The 20840-nt window shown below is 46.4% G+C and overlaps 1 long non-coding RNA gene across 3 annotated transcripts; it reads left to right on the top strand.

The window, feature by feature from the left end:
• The first annotated feature begins 16421 nt into the window (after nucleotides 1–16421).
• Nucleotides 16422–20613, top strand: LOC310896319. 3 transcript variants are annotated; one of them, XR_014581384.1, is made up of 3 exons: nucleotides 16422–17538; nucleotides 17813–17948; nucleotides 18102–20613. It is a non-coding gene; the product is annotated as an uncharacterized lncRNA (long non-coding RNA). The 3 variants fall into 3 exon arrangements; XR_014581385.1 differs by having other exon boundaries at nucleotides 16422–17948; nucleotides 18102–20071; nucleotides 20196–20613; XR_014581386.1 differs by having other exon boundaries at nucleotides 16422–17948.
• Nucleotides 20614–20840: the final 227 nt, after the last annotated feature.

Below are 20840 nucleotides of genomic sequence, written 5' to 3'. Positions count from 1 at the left end.
GGGGGGAACGGCAAAGATCTTAACAAATTGCATCATATACAAGTTTCTGCAATGAACATAAACCTTACCGTTTTGTACCCCTATTAGTTGGCTTTTACGGTACTTTCAGGGACAAAAAAATAAAAATGGCAAGGAATACAAACAAGCAAATCAATTCAGAAAAATAAAAGTTGACGTGAGCTTGCATCCAAAGAGTGAGTGACGGTTCAGCCTTTCTTGTTTGTTTGTCTGATTATTCGAAAAGGTTTGAGAAAGCTGGGTTAATTTAAAAATATTTTCCCTTCACTTTCTTATTTTCTTTTGCTTCCTGCATGTAGGTCAGGATGGGCACTGCTATATAAAGAAACATGGTAAAATTGGTTATTCTTTATTCTTTACATTGTTTTCAGTCTGTTCTTCAGATTTCTACCTCTCAAATGAAAATTATATTTTGATCCCGCTGCTTTTTATGGTTCACAGATGATCTCAAGGGGCTTATGTTCCCACCACACTCCCCGCAACAAACACTCGTCTGGTTTGTCCATTTTATTTTGACCTTCAAAGCACTGCCTTGCCCGTCTCCTCCTCACTAGAAGAACCCTGGCAAGAACCTTTGCAACCATAAATAGTCGTGTCATTATAAAGCAATAACACGGGCTGTAGCTCTCCCTCTCTGTGAGAGGTGGGCAAGGGTATGCAGCTTGTTAGTCTCCTTTTCTGTGTGAGGGAGCAGTTCATTTTGAAGTTTCATGCGACACCACAAATCAGGTCCTCTGGCAAAAGAGGGGAAGCAAACACTGAATATTCTGAGGCGAGTAACTACCCATAGTGAAGAAAATCCTTTCATGTGAGCACGGTGTAGGTAATGCAGTATTTATTTACCGCAAAGAAACCGTAAAGAGCACAGCATTGATTTCTTGGTTTTTATTTTTCAAGTCGGTTTCACGGGGCTTGGCCTGTTGGGAGGATTTTCTGAGAAACATCTGAATAGCTGATGGCTGAATAGCTTCAGCGCTGACCCCCTGACCTGAGGGAGGTTTGCTGCTCGCATTATTCCTGGAATGACACAGGGGCTCCGTCTGGAGTCAGGCCAGGACATTAAATGAAGCTGCTTTTGTGGCACTTCTGCTTCTGATGGCTGGAGGACAGACCTCCTACAGAGAGATGCTGTATGTCTCTGCAGTGTTTGACTCTGTTGACTACGACCCCCTGCTGGCCCTTGTTGAGGAGGGGGGTTGCAGGCTGATGGGAATGGTTTGGCGGGACATACCCAGTTCATGGTGATGCGATCATGCACCTCCACTGCTAACTGTGGTGCTGTCCCACAGGGATGTATGCTTTTCCTTTTTCTGCTGACCCACTTGGGCACAAAGTCATCAGGATGTGAGAAACACTGATGCAGTCCTAACCACTTCAAGAGCACAAGCTCACTGTGCCAAATCTTCCCCTCAAGTTTTAAGAGGATACATAGTCAAGTTCAAAGTCTGAGACCTTGAAAGCCGTAGTAGCCTGGATCAAAGCATCTAAAAAAGTCACTTTATCAACACCATCTGAATTATAAAAGGATCTCTCCACTTCCCACGGGAGCAAAAAGCAAGATGGGGAAAAGGTGGCTCTCTGATATCCTCACCAGGTGTTTTAAGCACTGGTCAGTGTCCATTTGAAGCGTGCAAAAAATCTTCTCGCTTGGGACAGTTAGGATTTTCCTTGCAGAGCTGCCCAGCGTCTTCCGATTGCTTTGTACTTTACAAGAGCAGGGGATGTAAGTGCCTCTGAAAAATAGGTCCCTCATGACTAGAGCAAGGTACAGCAGTGTTTCACTAACTGCATTGAGACTTCAGGGCCTTCATGGGTTTCTACATCACACATGCTGGCCCCAAAGTAATGGCCCGATAGCATGGTTATTGATTCAGTATATAATCTTTGTCTCCACCCCATCTTTTTATGCCCCCCTGCCCCTTATGTAACTCTTATCTTCAATTATATGTATCTTTAAGCCATACACTTTCTAAACAGTGTTAAAATTATCAAGTGAATTCAGAATAAGGAGATGAAAAGAAGCCTTCTGTGATACTAGTAGGGCTGGCAGTACCGAGGGGAGAGACAATCCCCGGTATTCTTTGGTATTGAAGTTAATTGCAGGCATCGAGGGTTTAAAGACCTTGTGTTATTGATGGGGGTGTGTTAGCAACAGGAGGGATTGACTCTAACATTAAACTGGAATTTAGCATGTACAGTAGGCTGTCAAGAGAAAGAAATAAGAACAAAGGAGACTGTTATTATCTTTTATTATTATCTTTTAATACCCCCCCCCCCCATTTTCCTTCTGTATGCTCTTTCTCTCAGCCTTCTCTCTTTCAATAATTACAATAATCAACTTACAACGATAACAGAAATAATCTCCCGCAAGATAGCTAAACAAACCACATGTTATCTGTACTGAACTGTGCTCACTTACTGTAGGTATATCACTTATGGAAAAGCCAATAAAATTTTAATTAGAAAAGCACGTAGGTTGTCAGTTAAGATGCAAAAGGGTGTGCAAATAAATGTAAAGCGGTCCATAAATTGCTTAGTATTTGATAGAACAGGTAGGAGGGCAAACCCGCCCCAAACAAAACAAAACCAAGCTAAACCCTCCGGGTTGGAGGAGCTCTATGTTGTTCTATACAGAGCACTAATTGCCAGGGAATTCAAAAGAAGGGGGAGGGGAAAATCCTCCCCTGAGCGACAATCACATCCACCCACCTCCACCAGTGCTGGTAGCAAGTGCTCAGAAGTTAATTAAAGATTTTGCATCTCACAACCGCAGCGCTGGATTGATAGCTCTGGAACCTGAGATAAACTAAAGCTCTCCCACACGGCATCACTAATACGCCTTCAACCTCACCCAGGAGGCACCACCTCGAGGGATTAGGTGTTTGGTTTGATCGGTGTATTCAGGGCCTGGCCTCTGCTAAGACTGAAGGAGGACGGATGGATGCCAACTGAAAGGTGGGTGCTCATCTCACAGGAGCAGGTCTGTAGGTAATTACCTAGGCAGGAGTGACAGTGGCTTGAGGAGACTCCAGTATCTCCATGCAAGTTGTTCTAAACACTCAGAGCATATCACATAAAGGCTAAGTGGCATAGAAACCACAAAAGAAAGAATTTCGGCACGAGCGCCGTGAATGTGAAACCGTTCAACAGCTGACCAAAGCGAAGGGTTTGCTGGAGTCAATTGCAATATGAAGAAAGTCTTCTACACCAGGCAGTGCCCTGAGTTTGCCCTGCTCCCTGCAGTCTTTATCTCTCATGCTTCTGGTGTGAGATCTGCCTCGGTCTGCTTCAGCTGTTACTTTGAAGACAGAAGCGCATATCCTTCACCCAGACTTTTCCTCCAAGCTCTGTTGCTGGAGGGTATCACTGGTAGGAAATTTCAGCAGTGATGGGAAGATCAGTATGGGTCAGTGGTTATGCTTTGCACAGTTCTCCCTCGGTGAGTGAGCAACTGCCTCCTGGGAGTGTATTCTAGTGCAGAGAGATCCCTTTGGATAACAGCACGATAAATGCATTTGTGGTGTGAGGACATCCTGAGACAACATCTGAAATTCCTTTGTCTTGATTGCTTCAGGTGTAATGGGTGGAAATTCCCTGCACAGACTGCCAGAGACTGCACTTTCACATGGAGAGAGGCAAGGCCATGAGGTGGAAGGACTGATTTCCTCAGGGAGCACATTGCAGTGGTACACCCGCTGTCATAGGACACTGCGTTTTGAAGCTATTATAAATAGATAATGCTTACATATTGCTCTTTACATTTACGGTGACCCACAGGCCATACCTAATTACACAATTGCAGCAGCCTTGCAAGGCAGGACAGTTAGGATCATTTTCCTTTAGAAACAAAATGGAGGCAATGGTATTAAAATGCATGACCAGGGTTAGAGATGAGGGGTCAGTGAGAAAGCCAAGGTTGAAACATCAGACTTACATATTCCCAGTCCTGTGCTTAACATGTGTCTCAGGCAAAGAAATTGATGTTAATGATGTACTAACCCCTTTCATCTGAAGATCTCAAAATGTTTTATGTCCTGATTTGCTTTCCCCATGCAGCTTTATTGTAGGCTTATGGTTGTCCAGAGGGGAAAAGTGCAGGCTTCTTTGTGCTGCGTGTGTATCCGTATGGCCTCCAGCTCCCCGCAGGGAGGAGGTGGCAGGGGTTAGTCACTGCTCTCACCGAGGAGGGAGCTGGGCAACTGCGACAAAGGAACGACGGGAGCCATCGAGGGAAGGTGGGCTGTAGGAAGGAGGCTGGGTATGGGTTTGGAGGATATAGCATGACAGGGGCTTGTGTGACAGCCTCTGGGCAGGGTTGGAGCTAGGCAGTGTGGTATGGGGTCATTAAGATGCAAAGGGTGTCTGGAGACATTGCAGGGGGGTCCGTGCAGGGAGGAGACTGCAGGACACAAGGTGGATAGGCCCTCTTTGGGGAGAGCTAGATACAGAAGCTGGTTAAGGGGAAAATAAAAGATCATCCTTGTTTTCCTTCAGAAACAGCACTTTTGCCATCACAGTTCTGCCCTGGGCTCTGAAGGAGAGGTGGCTGGCTGGGTGGGCTGAGGCCAGCCCTGGGTCCCACAGGGCCAGCACAGAGGTGGCCTGGGGGCAGGTGCCACGAGGCCTGAGAGTCATGCAAGAACTGCCAAACCCAAAGTGTTTTTGACTTTCTTGCCATTGTAAACCACTCACAACAATCTCCCCAAAAGAAAACGCAGAGGTATTCAGAAGTCCAAAGCAATTTCTACCTCAGAAACCAGGGAGGAATGTGGCACCAACAGCGAGCACTGTGAGCCCCCAGGAGGTCGTGACCGAGTTCCAGGGTCTCACCTCGTCCCTTCTTTGCCATGTCTGCCAGCAGTGCAAAGCTCCTGCACCAGGCTCTGCATGTAGCAGGGACAGTTTCCACCATGGATGCTGGTGTATAGCAGACCTGACTTTATTTTTTTTTATTTTTTTTCCTCCTGTTTTGATTATGGAACTGCTCTTTATTCTAGCAAGTCTGAAATTAGATGCAGGTGCGAATTAACTAAGTCACAAGTGCATTGCATTTGGTAATTTTTCTGTCAAGAGTCATGTTGAAAGGTCGCAGAGAATAACAAGTGCAGCCGAGAGCCAACTGGCTGGTCCAGGTGTGCCCCACCACCGAGAGCACCTCCTCAGCAGCAGTGCAAGGAAGCTGGGTCTGTTTTCACAGCACATGCTGTGAGTTCACTCCCTTCCTGTCAATTTTCTTCCTCTGGTTTTGTCTGCCATTCCTCATGGCTGGCCACAGCTGTCTTCTAGTCCTCATGGCTGTGATTGCAGAGCAGTAGTTGTCATGGTTATGTCGCTGCCCTGGAATTTCATGAATGCACGGGAGCAAGAGCATGGATCCTCCTCCTCATGCCCTGTGTTTTTTTCCAGCTGAAGGGAGAAGGGCTGTTAGTTGTCAGTCCACCCAGCTATTACATGTAGATGAGGGAATCCATCTCCATCCGCCAGCAGGCAGCTATCTATGGATCTTCTGCCCCTCCTCAACCCAACTGCTGCCTCTGTGCAACTGACAAGAGAGCAGTGGCTGTGGGGGCAGCTCCCCTGCAGCCAGGGTAATCCGATCAGTAGAGCTGTCATAACGCACCCATCAGATGCCTTGTCTGTCTTCCCCGTCTCTAAGGAGGTGTGAGCATCTTGTGTGGAGCAGGGTATAAATAGCTCCGGTGTGGTGGGTGGCATAGGACAATAAGGCAGCGGGAGGATGTGTGAAAGTGTTATTCTGCTGTGGCTGCTCACAGCTGTGTAGTGCTTGTTTTGTAGAGGGGCCATTTCTGGCTCCCTGTGACAACTTGCTCATCACTTTAATTCCGACGATCTTGAAATTCAAGCAGTGAGGTTCAGTTCCAGCCGCCCTCCTTGCAAACTTTCTGCCTTTATGTGCACTAATTGGCCCAAGAGAGATGGTGAGGTGCCTGAGCCGTGGAGCTGAGCTCCTTCCTCAAAGTCCTCAGATGAAGCTGTGCGTGTATCTGTCAAATCAACATTGCAGTCTGCTGGCAGGGCAGTGTGTGGATAAAGCTCGTCCTGCTGCTGTCTCACAGATAAGCAGGGGGCTTCATTCACCGAGCAGTTAATCTGGATCGCTTTCACCAGCGCTAAATCCATACTATTTATTTAAAGATTAAATTAATGGTTCTATGCAAAATTGCAAATTAGTTAATGACATAATTGCATCAAATGATAAGTATGGTGCCACACAAAGCGAGGCAGGGAGACCATTTCAGGCCTGGGTTTCCTCTTGCTGTGGCATTCAGGCAGCTTGTCACCCAAGTGGAGCTGGGGTCTGTGCCTTTGCTGGGATGAGTGCATGGCTGAGACGGGGCTTCGCGCCCTCTCCCTCACCTGAGTGCTGCTGCATCGCAGGGATTATTGTTCATAGCCATGCAGAGTGTGTTAGAGGTGCCTTCCCAGTTTGGCTTCTTACTTTAAAATAAGGGAAAATTGCCACCAATTGGTCAGTTTTCCTCAAAAATCACATGTTCTGTAACTGCAAATGTAAGTAAGCAGTTGCAGACCTGATTTCAGCATCGTTTTCTTGGAAATGTCAAAGGTAAACCCACACTTTTAGACAGCAGTCAGTACAAACTACTTACAGTGTTTCATCTTGGACTGAGATATTTCCTTTCCAGCTCATGTAGTCAGTGCTGTCTTCCAGGAATGCAGGATGCAACCACCACCCAAACAGCTGCTCTGGGTGAGACTCGAGCCACTTCACTCAGAATCCGTTATATGACAGTAGCTGATGCCTGGAGAAGAGTATCAGAAATAAACCATTAGGTGATGATGTTCCTTGGTGCTCTGCAGCTACAGGACCCCCTGAGCCAGGGGTAGCCCTGAGGACCAGTGACAAACTGGCTCTCGTGCACATGTACCATTTGTCTCCTAAAATAGCTTTGTTTTCGTCATTTGCCATTCCTGAAGCCTTTTTCATCCCAGTAGATTTTAGTGGGGTTATGGAGTATTCCTACTTCTTTTTGCTTGGAGTTAAATCTCTCTATAAACCCTTTTAATTGAGGCATATAGGGGATATAGAAACCTTCAAGGATTAAATGTGAGCAGTAGCGAGGCACCCTTAACACCAGGGGCAACCCAGAACTCCCTGACACAACACGGAATTGTGATTCTCTTGTATGTTTTGGAAGTGAGAACGGTAGCAGTCATCTTTCAGGGGTTGTAGGGGCATGGTTCATGTACACAGGAAAGCACAAGAAGATTGGCAAACAGTCAGTGAAGCTGAATAGTCCTTGAAGGTTTCATATAAACCCCCTGGTTAGTGTTCTGCTCTTCTGAATGGTATGTCTGGGAAGGTGTCTCACCTCACCCCAACCTTTTCTTGGAAAAGTGGTTGTATAGGTGAAGATGATAGCGAGTAGGGGCAAGTGACAGAGAGAGACTGGTGAAAGTGTCAAGTAAAGAAATAATAGTGATAACTTTCTTTTACATGGGGACACCCTAGGTCTGCTAATGCCTCCTAGGCCTGCTGCTGCCTCCAAGGCCAATCCTTCTCTCACATTCAATTTTACTTTGGGATCAGCTTTACTACCTCACCCCCATCCCCTGTCTCCTGTTTATTTATACAGGAACACCTCTGAGAAAACTAATCTTATTCTCTAGCCAATGTCCTGGTTCCTGTCTTCAAAGCTGCATCGTTTCTAATCTGTTTCCACTTCTGTCACTGATTCTGTTGTGGCTCCTGGCTAATCACACAAACTGTTTTGTAACCTCGTCAGCTCTGTCCATGCTGGTAGTGTTGCAGCCCTCACTTACTCTCAGCCACTTCTAATGCCAAAGCCTGTATTTGAGCCCTAGTGTCCAGAACTGAAAGGTTAATCCTCCAAACCCTCCAGCACTCACATCCCTTCTTGAGAAACACCTTTTCTGACCATTCTTCACTGTATTATCACAGTGCTGGGAAGAATGTAGAGAGATGCCCTTTAAGATAAAGACATTAAACCTTAGGTCTAAATTCACTTTACATGACACAGATTTTGTTACTGCTCCAGCAGATTTTCTTATTGATTTCTCTGGAGCATCTCAAGGCATCCTCACATCTTTAGGCTTCAAAAAGATTTCAGAACAGTGATGAGTGGAAAGTTTCCTTGACCTTTGTGACCATTTCTCTCCTCTGGACGTGCTCTCTCTAGGTAACTAGTCACTAGGACAAACTCATCTGGTTAAAAGGTCACTTAAGTTGTGTACTCCACTTATACCATTCTAAATGATTGTGCTTTGTTTGAGACCATCGTCTGCTGGAGCAGGAGGTTGATGGTTGGGTCACTGGCCCTTGTTGCAAGTCAGCAATCTCAATGGCCTTGTTCCCAAGAACAAGTCTTGGAGCTAAAGTGAACGGATTGTAATCTTGTGATGCATCAATTATACAAACTTTTAAACTACCTCTTATTCTAGGCAGACAAACATTAATATTAACTAGCTATCCATCCCATTATATCAGAATGATTTTACAAATTTAATAGAGCACCGATTAAATAAAACTGTTCCTTGGATGGAGGCCAATAACAAACTAGTCATGTGAATGCGAGAGTATTAAAGTAAACTGCCTGTCCAAAGATCCATATAGCATAGTATCTTTTCCCTGTCAAGAAACAAAAGTTGGACTTCTGAAGAACATAAAATCAGTGTAAGCAGCTAGTGATACTTCCCTGCCTCTTCTCCAGCCTCCAGCCTCTTATGGCTCATCATTTCTAGTGCCAGTGCTATTTATTTGGTAATGTTGGCAAACTGCATCAAATGGTGATTTCATTTCAAAAAGAACCCTGAAACCATTCATAAGGAACTTCTTGACTCTTTTGAGGACTCTTATGACCCTCATCCCTCAACTGTCCATAATGTCTTACTGACTTCAGGGGCAGAGAATATGACTTATATTCCATTAGCAGATGCAGGGAAGAGAAGACAATGCAAGGATTTGAACCTGCTGTTCTGGGTGGTCTTGATGTTCAGCTGAGTAGATCATCTCCTTGGCAAATAATTTAAAAAGCAATCCTGGAAATTAGCTATTCATCTTCACTGTTAAGAGAGTCCTATGCAATGCAAAGAGATCTGGCAGAATCTTCAGAGGCCATGTATGAAATAAAACTAGGATTGACTTTTTCCATTTCCAAAGGTGTTACAGGACAGAAACCAGAGGTCTGGAGGGGATAAAAGCACTGAGTGTGTTAAACCTACACTCTGAAAAGAAAAACACAGCAAGTGCTCTTCTCAGACATAACCTGCCTTTCTGTTCTCTTGCTTTTGGGAATACAGCGTGAGCATCAAATGGGCTAGAGGAATGACCCACCATCCTGCAAAGCTGAATATCTTTGCATATGTGACCAAAAGCATTTTGAGAATATGCATTTTACTTTGAAATGTTGATACACCCCAGAGCATTGGGCCATGGGTCTGTTCTGGTACAGCAGTTTTCATGTTTCTCTTCCTACTATTTGCCCATGGTCATGTTCTTTCGGATCTTCACACAGACTAAAGCAGGCTGCCTTTAAAGTCTCTGTAGTTAGCAGTTCTCCCCAGCATCACAAATTTAACTCTGCATAAGAGATGCAGGTTGCCTCTTCGAGCAGGATAAAGCTGCTGCATCCTTAATCTCATGTTACACAGATGTCCATATCAAAAAAATAGACCCATTTCTCTCTGTTCCTCCTCTTTCAACTCGCAGCACAATGGGCCAGCAGTGAGATTAGATCTCACGAAACTCTGAAAGCCACCGTTCCCCTGGAGAGGGCCCTTGGATTTACAGTCTCCAGGATTCACACAGCGACTGTTTAATTTCTGAAGTGTTAACTGAAATTTACTACAAATGCAATTTTATGCCAACACATTTTTTGTTGTTGTTGTTACTAAGGCAGCTATTCCATAGTTACTATTTTGGTTCCCATGACGACTGCATTGCTACCAGGGTTTGAGATGATAAAATTGCTATGTTGACAGATTCTGATTGACTGTTGATACCAGTTGGCAGCAGAAAGGAAGCTTTTCCGATAGGTTAATATGTATATTTTCAGGAAGAGAACAAAAAGGCACAAATTAGTTTTTGGTATAGTTAAATTTTAGTAGCAGCAGAAACGAAAGTTCGTCATCAAAGAACCAGAGGCTGTTGGAGAGAGAGGGAGTGAAGAGAGAGAGTGAAGAGTGGATGTCTGCATTTCCAGGGCCTCTACACCTTGCTGCCTGGTGTCCATTTTAGAGAAGAGTTTGTTGTCTGCAGTCAGAGAATTTTCTAAATTCTTTCTAAAGCAGCTGCCTGGTACACCTTCCTGGGGTAGACGGATGAAGTATGAATCCAGGTGAATTGTGCAGGAGACCACAGCACCGTGGAGGATGGCCTACTACCAACTTAACATGACTGTGTTGAATACCGGGGCTTTGTAATCAAGGAAGCCACAGCCAGAATATTGGAGGGATCTGAATATTGACTGGCAGCCAGAGCAGCAGCTGGAGCAAGACACCTTGGAAATATCAAGGGAAGGGAAATGGATCTTGGGTGGGAGGCTGAAGAGAAGCCACGGTGGGGTGGTGGTGCTGGGGACGGTCCTACAGGGGAGACCCCTGCCTGGCATCTTCCAATAAGCTCTCCAGGCATGATTTTGTCACGCAGCTTAGGTGTTGCATGTGGCTCAAATAACTTTCTCTGTAATATGGAGGCTGCCTGGATTGTGGGTTTTTCCCCTCTGAGGTATGATTAGGGAAATGTATTTGTTCTCAACATCAAGGTAGCCAAATGGTTGAGAAAGATTTGGGCTCTGAACTGAGTTAGAAGAAAGAAGGTAAAGTGTGCTCTGTGAGCTGTGACTTGCACAGGGAACGTGCTGACTGTTTTATACTTAAAAATACCTGGTCTTTGCCAGGATCAGGAACTTAGAGGACCTGCCTCTAAGCTGTGGTGTACTCGGTGCACTAGCAAACATTTGGGCTACTAATTATGCCGTGTACTCACAGCAACACAAGTGGGTGACATTGGTGATAGGGGGATGATTGGACCAGATGATCTTGGAGGTCTTTTCCAACCTTAATGATTCTGTGATTCACTGGGGCTGGAGAAAGGTCGGTGCAATCATTTAAACGGTGAAAAGGGAAAGAATAGAAGTCAGGCAAGGGGAAGGGAAAGTGGAAAATGTTGTCTGTCTGAAGAACATCTTCCTGTGTGTACAGTGCCTGGTGCAGCTGAGGTTTTGGTTCTCGCCTGGCACTCTTGGGTGCTACCTCATTTAAAATAAAAAAGTCGGGAAAGGGGTAGTCTCTCTGTGGCTGTTCCTCACATTTCCCAGGCATGGCTGCTGCTGGCCTGTCACTCAGAGAACTTGCCCAGGGTTGTTCCCAGTATTTACCAGCATCTCTGTATCCCAACATGCATTCAGTGTCAGGCTTCCTTGTTCCTTACAAGGGAGAGTTTTGATTATTGTTCTATTTTCTTTCTTTTTTTTTTTGGTAAATGCTACAGTGCTTTACTGCCTGCCGCTTCCAATCTCCTCCTAACCTCCCTGCAATCTCCTTGGCAGTGACTGTAATTTACTGTGAATTAACCTAGTCACCAGGGAGCTCCTAATGGCCGTTCTACAGGTTTGCAGATTATCTTAAGCAACCGATATTTAGTGCAGAAAGAAGGAAAACTTCTAAAAGATTTAGTAAATGTCATGAAAAGTCTATTACAGAGCTTGGGGGCTTTTTTTTTTTTTTTCTTTTTTTTTTTGCCCAGCAGTGCTTGGCTTTCCCTGCTCCAGGTAGAGGCCAGACCAGACAGGCACCTATTGAATCCTTGTGGGGAAAGGAGCTTGGAGAGAAGATGGAGGAAAACAAGTGGGCCAGAGTGGAGTGGAGACACCAGTTCCTCTCTCACAGAGTGTGGCAGCACAAAGAAGAGATGTGTGTTGCCTGCTGAGGCTCCCCCTGCACAGCGATGCCTTGTTGTTCTTTATCTTGCTCATGTTACTTAACAGCAGGGCTGGTTTGTACAAACCCAGATTAAAGCAGATAAGAAAATGAAGCTCTGAATTATTCAGCAGGGGAGGAAGTGGCTGGGGTTTCTGGATAAAGCTATGGTCTCCAATAGAGCTGCCAGTCCCTTGGGTTTTATATCTAAATCTATTTGCTCTGCTTAAGCCTGTTTTACGGTTTTTGAAGAATTAAGGTGATGCTTTGTTTTATTCACAAAGAGGCTGATTTCACAGCAATGGCAGAAAAAAAGGGGGTAAAAAGTACCTCATGAGATCAGCTGGTCCATCCTCATACCCCAGCAGAGTTAGTTAGGGCCAGTCTCTCCTGACAGACATGTGCCCAGCATGTTCTTCAAGCCCATTCATATCAGAAACTCCCCAGGCAAAACGAGCTGTGCCATTGTGTCCCTCTGGTGTCTCCCCTCTGATGCTCTTGGCCTTGAAACCTGTGCCAAAGCCTCCTTAAATCCTTTTCTCGTGGGCCTCCCAAGCTCTGTGGGTGTTTTGGGACCTGCTCTGGTTCAGGGACAATTCTTGATGCTCATCCCTCCTTCTAGATAGCCTGGAGATTGCTTGGAATTGGTGTCTCTCAGTATTGGGTTCAGGCAGAGCATCAGGAAAGACAGGGGTTTTGGGCCCAACTTGCCTGTAAAAGGGCACTTACACTTCTTTTGTATGTCTCTGCTGGTGCTCCAGAAAGAGAGACAGCAAAGTGGAATAGGCTGTGGGGCTCGCATCTCGGCTTTGCTGCTCTTTGCTTGCCTCCCATCCAGTGCGGGATAATCACTGTCATGGAGCAGAACCAGGGCGCTCTCTGCAATAGCTAATTATCTGCACTGCTGCTTGCACCGACGGCTGCTGCTCTACGAGTCTTCCCAAACAGTAAGCATGACTTTTCCCTTCTCCATGCTAGTTAGGCAACACAGTGACTGTAGGTGTCCTGACCTCCTGGAGAAGCCTTTTCTGTTCTTAGGATTGGGAACATCATTTACAAGACCCATACTGCCACAGCAGACAAAGCTTTCAGCTGTTGTTTTCACTGCTGTTATTTTGCATGGGGTAGTTGGGATTGCCTGGATTACTTTTCCTATAACTACACCTGCTGGGGGAGAAACAGAAATCTGGAGACACCAAGACCTGCTGCTGCTGTGATTACTGGCAGGGTGTAATTACACAATAATTTTCCTTTGCTCACAAAGCTGACTTAAGAAATTCCTGCCCTCATACCACATTTCATACCATACCGCAGCCCCCTCAGTTGTCCCAATAACACCAATTTTGGGGCCGTGCTGTGCATTGTTAAGATGCATTGTTAAGCTTAGCCTCTTCAGCACTTTCCTGGAAGTATTATTTTTTACCGGTGTCTTTTGGTTTGCTGCTGAACACACCGTTATCGTGTAACTACCCCTCCAGCCGCAAGGGAGCTGGTTCTGCTCCCATTCAGATGAAGGGGGGCTCAGTGCTTTGTTAAAGTAGGCCACTTCTTCACATGCATAATGCTGGGCTGGCACAAATGCTGAGCCAGGGGAGAATCCTGATCGCCCGTTCCTCAGCTGTGCTTTTCCCTGCTTGTGTCCAAAAGCAGAGCTGTCGCCCACCTGGGGCTGCGAGCCCGTCTGGTCTCCCCAGCCACACAACGACTGACCTAGCAGAGATCTGGCCAGGAAACCTGCCCATGGAAATCTGAGGCTTTTTGGCCAGAAACCGTGATGCCCCTGCAACACAGGGACATGATTAAAAGTTACCTAAATTCTTTGACTTCTGACTCTCAACTCTTTCTTTAAATGGAAGGGTCGGTCCCACCTTCCAGCCCCAGGCTGGCACCCCGCATGCAGTGCTGTCTTGTACCACTGGGACTGGCTCCTCCAGGAGCAGCTTTGTGTCCATTTTCAACACAGTGAGCACTGTGCCCAAGTTTGCTAAAGCCCCTTTAGGATCAAAGACATTTACAGTGTCTGAAACTTGTTATTACAGAAGCAGCCCCCAGCATGATATTCCTCACAGTCTTTCCAGTTCAAAGTTTACTGTGTGGTCTCCAAACTCCTGTGTGAGGAAACTGTGCTCTCAGCACCATCATCCATCTCCTTTTTGACATTGGAAGTCAGGCCAGGGCTTAATGGCTTGAAACACAACTCCTGCTCTCTCTCCAGCATCAGCTCTTCATGGCCTGTTAGAGCCCTCGATCCACACATTGGAAAAGCATTGGCTTTCACTGCTTTTTTTCTTCCTCATCAGACACAAATTAATGACCTTCAAAGAGTACACTGATACCGCCTCGAGCCTTCTACTCAGCCAGCCTGCTTTGCTCTCAGGTACAAAGCTCATCTGATACGAACATTTACGAGGTTCCCAGGGGGGTGTCATGTTTTCCAGAAGCCAAGCTCCGAGCTCTCTGGCTGCATTAGCCCATTGATTAATAGTACAACTTGTGGTCGTCCCACTCATTGCAAATAGGAGCTTGAGACCCCGCCATTTAACAGGGGCGTGGGGTATGTGAAAAGCTGAAATGTCAGCACATCACAGCAGCCATTAATCATAAAGCTGCTTTAAAAACAAAATAAAAGAAAAAGAAAAAAAGGAAACAAGGAAAAGGAATTATCAGAAATATCAAGGAGCCAATATAATTGCAGCAAATACATGCATGGTGGCTGCTTTTTAACTTTACCCACGTCTCAATTAGACAGGGTTGGAGTTCTCTTTGTTTCTGCTTTTGAAAAGTCTCAAAATGCAGGTTTGATCAATGGTGGGGGATAGAGAGGAAATGAGCAGGAGACGAAAGGGCCGAGTTTCCCTAGAAGCTGTCACTGTAATTTATGGCCCTGGCTGATAAAACTTTTAACTAGTCAAATATGAGCTAGGAAATAGTGAGTGCAAAGCAAGCCTTGGAGGAATGTTCCCAACCAAAGAAGTCTTCTGGGAAGCACAAACTTGTATGGCTAGCTCTGTGCCTGGGAGCTCCGGAACGGTCACTCCTGGCTCTTGCTCATCCCTTGGGTTGCTGTGGTCAGGTTTTGCTCTGAAAGAGCCCAGTGTTGTGGGTTTTGACTACTTCAACTAGTGACAGCAGTCTCTTTGCTTGGGATAGGTAGGCCAAGGCAGCTGGAGCGAGATGTGACCAGTCTCGGCAGAAGGAAGGTATAGGAAGAGGGCAAGCATGTGGCATCATTCAGGGCTCTGCTTCTGGCCTGTCCTACAAAGCAATCAGTAGCAATCTGCATCAGAACCCCACTGTGGGAAACGTAGCTGCTGCAGGAAATGGCGCTGGTATTTTGGCGTGTTTGCGTTTGCGGGAGATAGCCTTTCTCTGCCCTTTGAGTCCACGCTAAACAAAAGAGTCAGCAAGACCTGGAGGAATTGTACAGCTAGTGATTTCTTTAATCCCTGGCAAATGCCACTGCTTTTCTCCCTAGGACAAAGGGTACCAGCATCCTGGACCAATTCTAACCCACTCACTCCATTTAGCTGTTTTTACATTTTTTTTTGTCTGGAAAATGTGCAGTTCTTGAATAGCTGCTTAACTATGTCTGATCATCCTCTTTGAAGGGGAATTTGTGATGGTGAGGAGCAATCAATGTTTGAGTAACGAGAAGACCACCAGTGGGAACTGGGAAAGCTGTTTTTTTGTAGGAGGTGCCTGAAGCCAATGGTCAGTTTGTTTTGAAGCAGGAATACAGGAGAGGAGAGAGTTAATGGGATCTCCTGGTCCCACACCACCGACATTCATGTGGTCCTTTCTTTCATCCCAAATGCCGTGTCACCCACTGACAGTAACTCTGTGGTGAGAGGACATTATTGCAAAGCAGTGGCCAGTGTGTTTGCACATTGCACATCTCTTTAATGCAGCAGAAACCTCAGACAAAGCGTCCTTTTTGGCTGGAGGCTAACTGCTGTAAACTTTGTGTCCTCTCACCCTTGCTGGCATGGAAAACTCCCTTCTTTCAACATCCCAGAAACCCTAACCTGAGTTTTTCCCAGTGCTCTAGGGCAGAGGCAATTGGGGGAAAACTGATTCTCCTTTGCCCACATTGTTTTCCCAGCAGTTTCTGTCCCCCAGGGAACTGGATGACCAGAAGGTACCACAGCCAGAGCAAAGGCAGAAAGGTCAGAGAGGTTGTCCCTCCTTCACTCCTACAGCTTCCAAATCATCTTTGGAGGGTTCTTGGGACCTGCCAGCATTCAGCCACTGTCCTGGCCCAGGTCCTAGAGTTTTACTCAGCACAATATCTTCAAGCCAGAAGCAGTCTCTAGAGCCCGGTGCAAGGGATGGGGCACCGCTGTCCTCCTCTCTCTGTACCAACTTATATGGAGGATAAATGCGTAAAGTGACTTGGGAGCCTCTGTGGATCTCGGTCATAAAACCAAAATGCTTCCTATCTGTTCTGGTTCATCCATGAGTGTTGAGAGGAGAGGCAGAATAGACACTCTGAAAGAAAAGGATGTTGTTTTGGAGGCTGTCAGCTACAGAAACCTGTTGCTGAGCTGTTGATGCTCTCTGACTCTTGGCCACTGCACTACCTCCCCGTCCAAGCCTGGCAGTCACAGCTGTCATTTTGCACCCATAGGTGTAGCAGAGGCAGTCGGAGGGGAGCACTGCCCATGGCAGTGGCTTTCCCGATGTAAGCTGGGTGTGTACCAAAACCACAGTCATCTTCCCAGGTTTAACAGGGGAGGTGATCAGCCTTGCTGCCTGTGGCATTTGTCAGGGGTTAAAAAAAGTAAGCTGCTGTTCACAGTCCTGCATCTTCCAGCACATTCGAATTTCAGTTGGAAAAACACTGGCCTCCCTCCCCAAGTTATCCAACATTTGAGCCAACATTTGATCCAACACAGTTAATACATAAATCCTAGCATGACTAGCAGCTACAGATGGGTGAACCAAGAAATTGCTTGATGCATTTGCTTACACTGCATATGAAACTGGTTGTCTTGTACAGGAAGGATAACTCTAAATTATCAGTAATCCACTGGATCTCTGCAGTACTTGAGACACATTTGTAAAGATTTGCCAAAATCTGGGGTTATCAGTGTGTCAATTTATAGACATACAGGTATATAGGATAATGTATAATGCAGAAGGCGTTACCTGCATGGTTCTTCTTTCTCTCACAAGCCTAGACCCACATTAATTCACCCACGTGTGGTCTCTTTGAGCATTCAAATAAGTAGGAACCATCCCCAGCCACCAGCTGGCAGAGGGTTATTTCCCAAACACACCTGTCGAGGTCATGATTTCCTCGCTGCCCTCCTACTTTCCTCCCACCTGGAATTTCTTCTTGTTCCTCCCTTCCCCAGTGCCTTGCTAAAAGCCTTGGAGGGGCCAATGCTGGTCTGTGCTGCGGAGGAACATTTTGGACCTGATTCTCATTTACACTACAACAGACTTTACAGCACTTTGGCAGTGGAAAGAAGCCATGAGATGAATATAGATCACTCCAATTTAAAGCTCCTTTATAGTATATAAGGGAACACCATGAAAATGGAAATTGGGTCCCCTATTTTTAAAGCCTGTCAGCAGGTGTCTATAAAGCTAGGAAAGGTAGTTTTATTGCCTGGGCAATGGGAAATTATGCCCTTCCCTGGGGAAGTGGACTCTGGGTTCCTCTCTGTTGTGCTGTGGGCTGGGTAAAGGAGGAGCACAGTGCCCCAAAAGAGACATCTGCATGGCAAACTGCAGGGCAAGCCTGGATGTTACCTACAAGTGGCAGTAAAGGGTCTGTGTGTAAGAGGATGTTGCTGGGCTCAGTCCTGATGGGAAAGGCAGGCACAGCAGCCCTGATTTATACCCAACACCTGCCATCCGTTCCCCACAGGCAAGGATGGGCCAGACCACAGCAAGAGCTGATTCCCTGCTACAATTCATCACCTCTTGGTTTTTCTGACCTCTCCATCCCCTTCCCCGCTGACCACCATGCAGCATGTGATGCCAGCAGCTGGGGCTGCCCAGAGGTGAAGTGTCTCCATCAAGCATCCCCGGCATCAGCAGCAACCCCTGGGGACCGCGCTGATGCTCAGCGGTGCAGTGGCTGCGGAGTCAGCCCTGCTCTGCAGGACGGCCTCCCTACAATTTGCCTCTCTGTCCTCTCTCTCCTGCTGAAACAGGGTTTCTGCTGTCCGTGCTTGTTCACTGGCCTTTGCCGACTGTCCTCTGGATTTTATCATCCCGAGCACTGAAGCGAACCTGCCTGGCTCAAGCTGCGGGAGAGCTGTAGGGCAGCAGTGCCAGGGGCTACGTGGCTACTTTGTTGCTCCCTGCAGGAGCCTAAATATCACCCAAGAACACTGCTCCCCTCCTGGGGGAAATCAGGTTTATTTTGTTCTTCACCTGTCTGGCAGTGGGCAGTGGAGGTGGATGATTTGGGCAAACTGGGAGAACTGGTGGGGGGAAGAGGTCTCAAATCATCTCCATCAGTGCTGCTCCGCGTGTCTGCCATGGGCCTGCATATGTGGGGCTAACTCAGGGACTTGGGGACAGTTCATGCAGCCCCATAAGCAGAGAGAGATGAAAAAGGATGTGACAGGCAAACAGAGGTACAAAGAATGGGAAACTACTAACCTGAACAAAGCCAATAATCTGTTTCCTGAAGATGCTGGTGCCGTCATGAATGAGGAGTGGGGAGAGATCATTTAAACCATTCAATGACATTGCTGTGTCTTCAGTTAAGAGAAGAAAAAAGTGAGCTTCCCAGTACAGAGAGATCCTTGCAACCCCTCTAGCACACGGGAAGATGGTAAAGCAAAACAAAGAACAGCTGGAAATGTGATGGATCAAATATGTGGCAATTTTGTAATATTGCTAAATAGCTTGCTTTTACGTGCAATACTGTACTCAGTCCTGGAGAAATGGCCAGAGGAGGTGCAAGAGGAGTAAAAGTTATTCAGGAACTGCTAACCAGACATAAAAAAATTTGGAAAGGGGGTGGAAAATACTGGATCTCTTTATTAAAAAGGGTAGATAAATAACAAGGGACATGGTGGACAAGAGTAAAACAATAGATGGGTTAGAGAAGGTATACTGGATGCTCCTAATTAGTTTATTTCATGGAGATGACTCATTAAATTGAAAAACTTCATGTAAAAAACTAGAAAATTGTTTTTTATGCAATACATACTTCCAGATCTGTGGAACTCCTTGCTGTCAGAAATTAATGTGTCCAAAAACCAGAATGGGACCAGAATAAGAAAATATGTATTAACATGGATAATGGAAACACCCTCGATTTTATACGATGGACTATAAATCCCAATGCTTCAAGGCAGAAGCCAGTTTCTATGAGATGAGTGGTGGAGAAAGTTTCCCCAAGGGACACACGCTTTTATAAATGCACGTTGCAGAGTTTTTTCCATTGTCCTCTGGAAGTCTCAGTAAGGATGTCACCACAGGACCAGTTCTGGGTCCTGCTCATCCCCATGTCTCAAGCCAGAAGCCTAACTGTGAGAGTCTCCACAGCTCACTCTCTAACCCCACACAGTCTGTCTGCTTCATGGTGACAGATCAGGAGAGCTGTGCCTTTTCCCTCTCTCCTCGGGATTTCCTCTTTTCCAGCTGGACAGAGGACTCTGCACACACTGGCTGAGCAAGCAGAAGCGGGTGTCTCCTGGTCACGATGAGAAATAGCCACAGGTGCAATCACTTTAGCACCTCCAAGCTCACCCCTCTACTATTAAAAAGGTAATTACGCACCACCCAGGGCATGACTGGTAGGCAGCACAAAGCAGGATTTGACCTGGATAATGTAAATTTTGTTCCACAGGCTTTGAGCTTGTGTAGCCCTCATGGGGGCTACCTTAGGGGAGCACGGTGCCCTTTCTGTTATGCTGAGGCTGTCAAGAAAGCACTCGAGCGATTTAGTCAAGTTTATTGGAAAATCAGTGGAGGAAATCAGCTTGCGGGTTGTCTTGAAAGGTGGATGAGCCTCATTCCTCTTCTCCCTTTTCTGCTTTGGAAACTGGCAGATCTAGGGCCCGGGGCAACGGTCCATTTCCCCGTCCTGCCTCTGACTCACAAGCAAGCCTGTCCTCACCTCCTCCTCTTGGGTTCCCCATCTGTGAGTGGAGATATTTACTCAACGGTGAGTGCAGCTCCTGAGAGAAAATTGCCATTGAGCTGTGGTGCTCATGTCCATGAGTCTGGGCGAGCAGGCAGGTGGTGGCTGGCCACCAAACTTGCAAAGGCTGTTTGAAATTCATCTACAGGCTGAAGCCCACTCAGCAGTCAGATGGAGATCAGGAGAGACGAATTGCTATCAAGACCAGGACCAGTGCTTTTCACGGTGCCTTCAAAGCGTCCAGGGCTCCTTCTGGGAATGGGCAGAGCTGCCCGATGCCCTGTGAATCTGCAGCTGGGTGCCATAGGGGATGCACAGCCATCGCCCAGTGGCTGCATCCAGGGCCAGGGTCCGAAATCTCAGCCCCGAGCGATGCACAGCTGTTATTACTCCATCACCTGAGTGGCTCCAGCTCTGTGGCTCATTAGCAGGTTGGATATATTAGTAACTGTCAAACAATTGGAGAGCTACCTTGTTGGGTGAATGGATGAAAACACATTAACTCCCACAAAAGGGGGAGAGGCGGTGATTAGCTGGTGAGATGACAATATGAAATGTCAGTGGCACAGACAGTAAGCACAACTGTTCATTATTATATTAACAGCTTTAATTTTCTGCCTTTAAACAGCAGTTTCCTGTCAGTTCAATTAGATTTTGTGTGTGTGTGTTTAATTTAAATCAATATACTGCTGCGTCTGGAGTTTTCCTAACACATCCTCTGCGAGGTGAGAAGCAGACCAGCTACCAGGAGCATCTTTTTTATTGTCCTTGAGGTGAAAGGCAGTTTGTGGAG

Source organism: Anser anser (genome assembly GCF_964211835.1).
Source record: "Anser anser genome assembly, chromosome: 3".
In the NCBI taxonomy this organism is placed as follows: domain Eukaryota; kingdom Metazoa; phylum Chordata; class Aves; order Anseriformes; family Anatidae; genus Anser; species Anser anser.
This window is presented reverse-complemented; position numbering and strand designations above follow the sequence as displayed.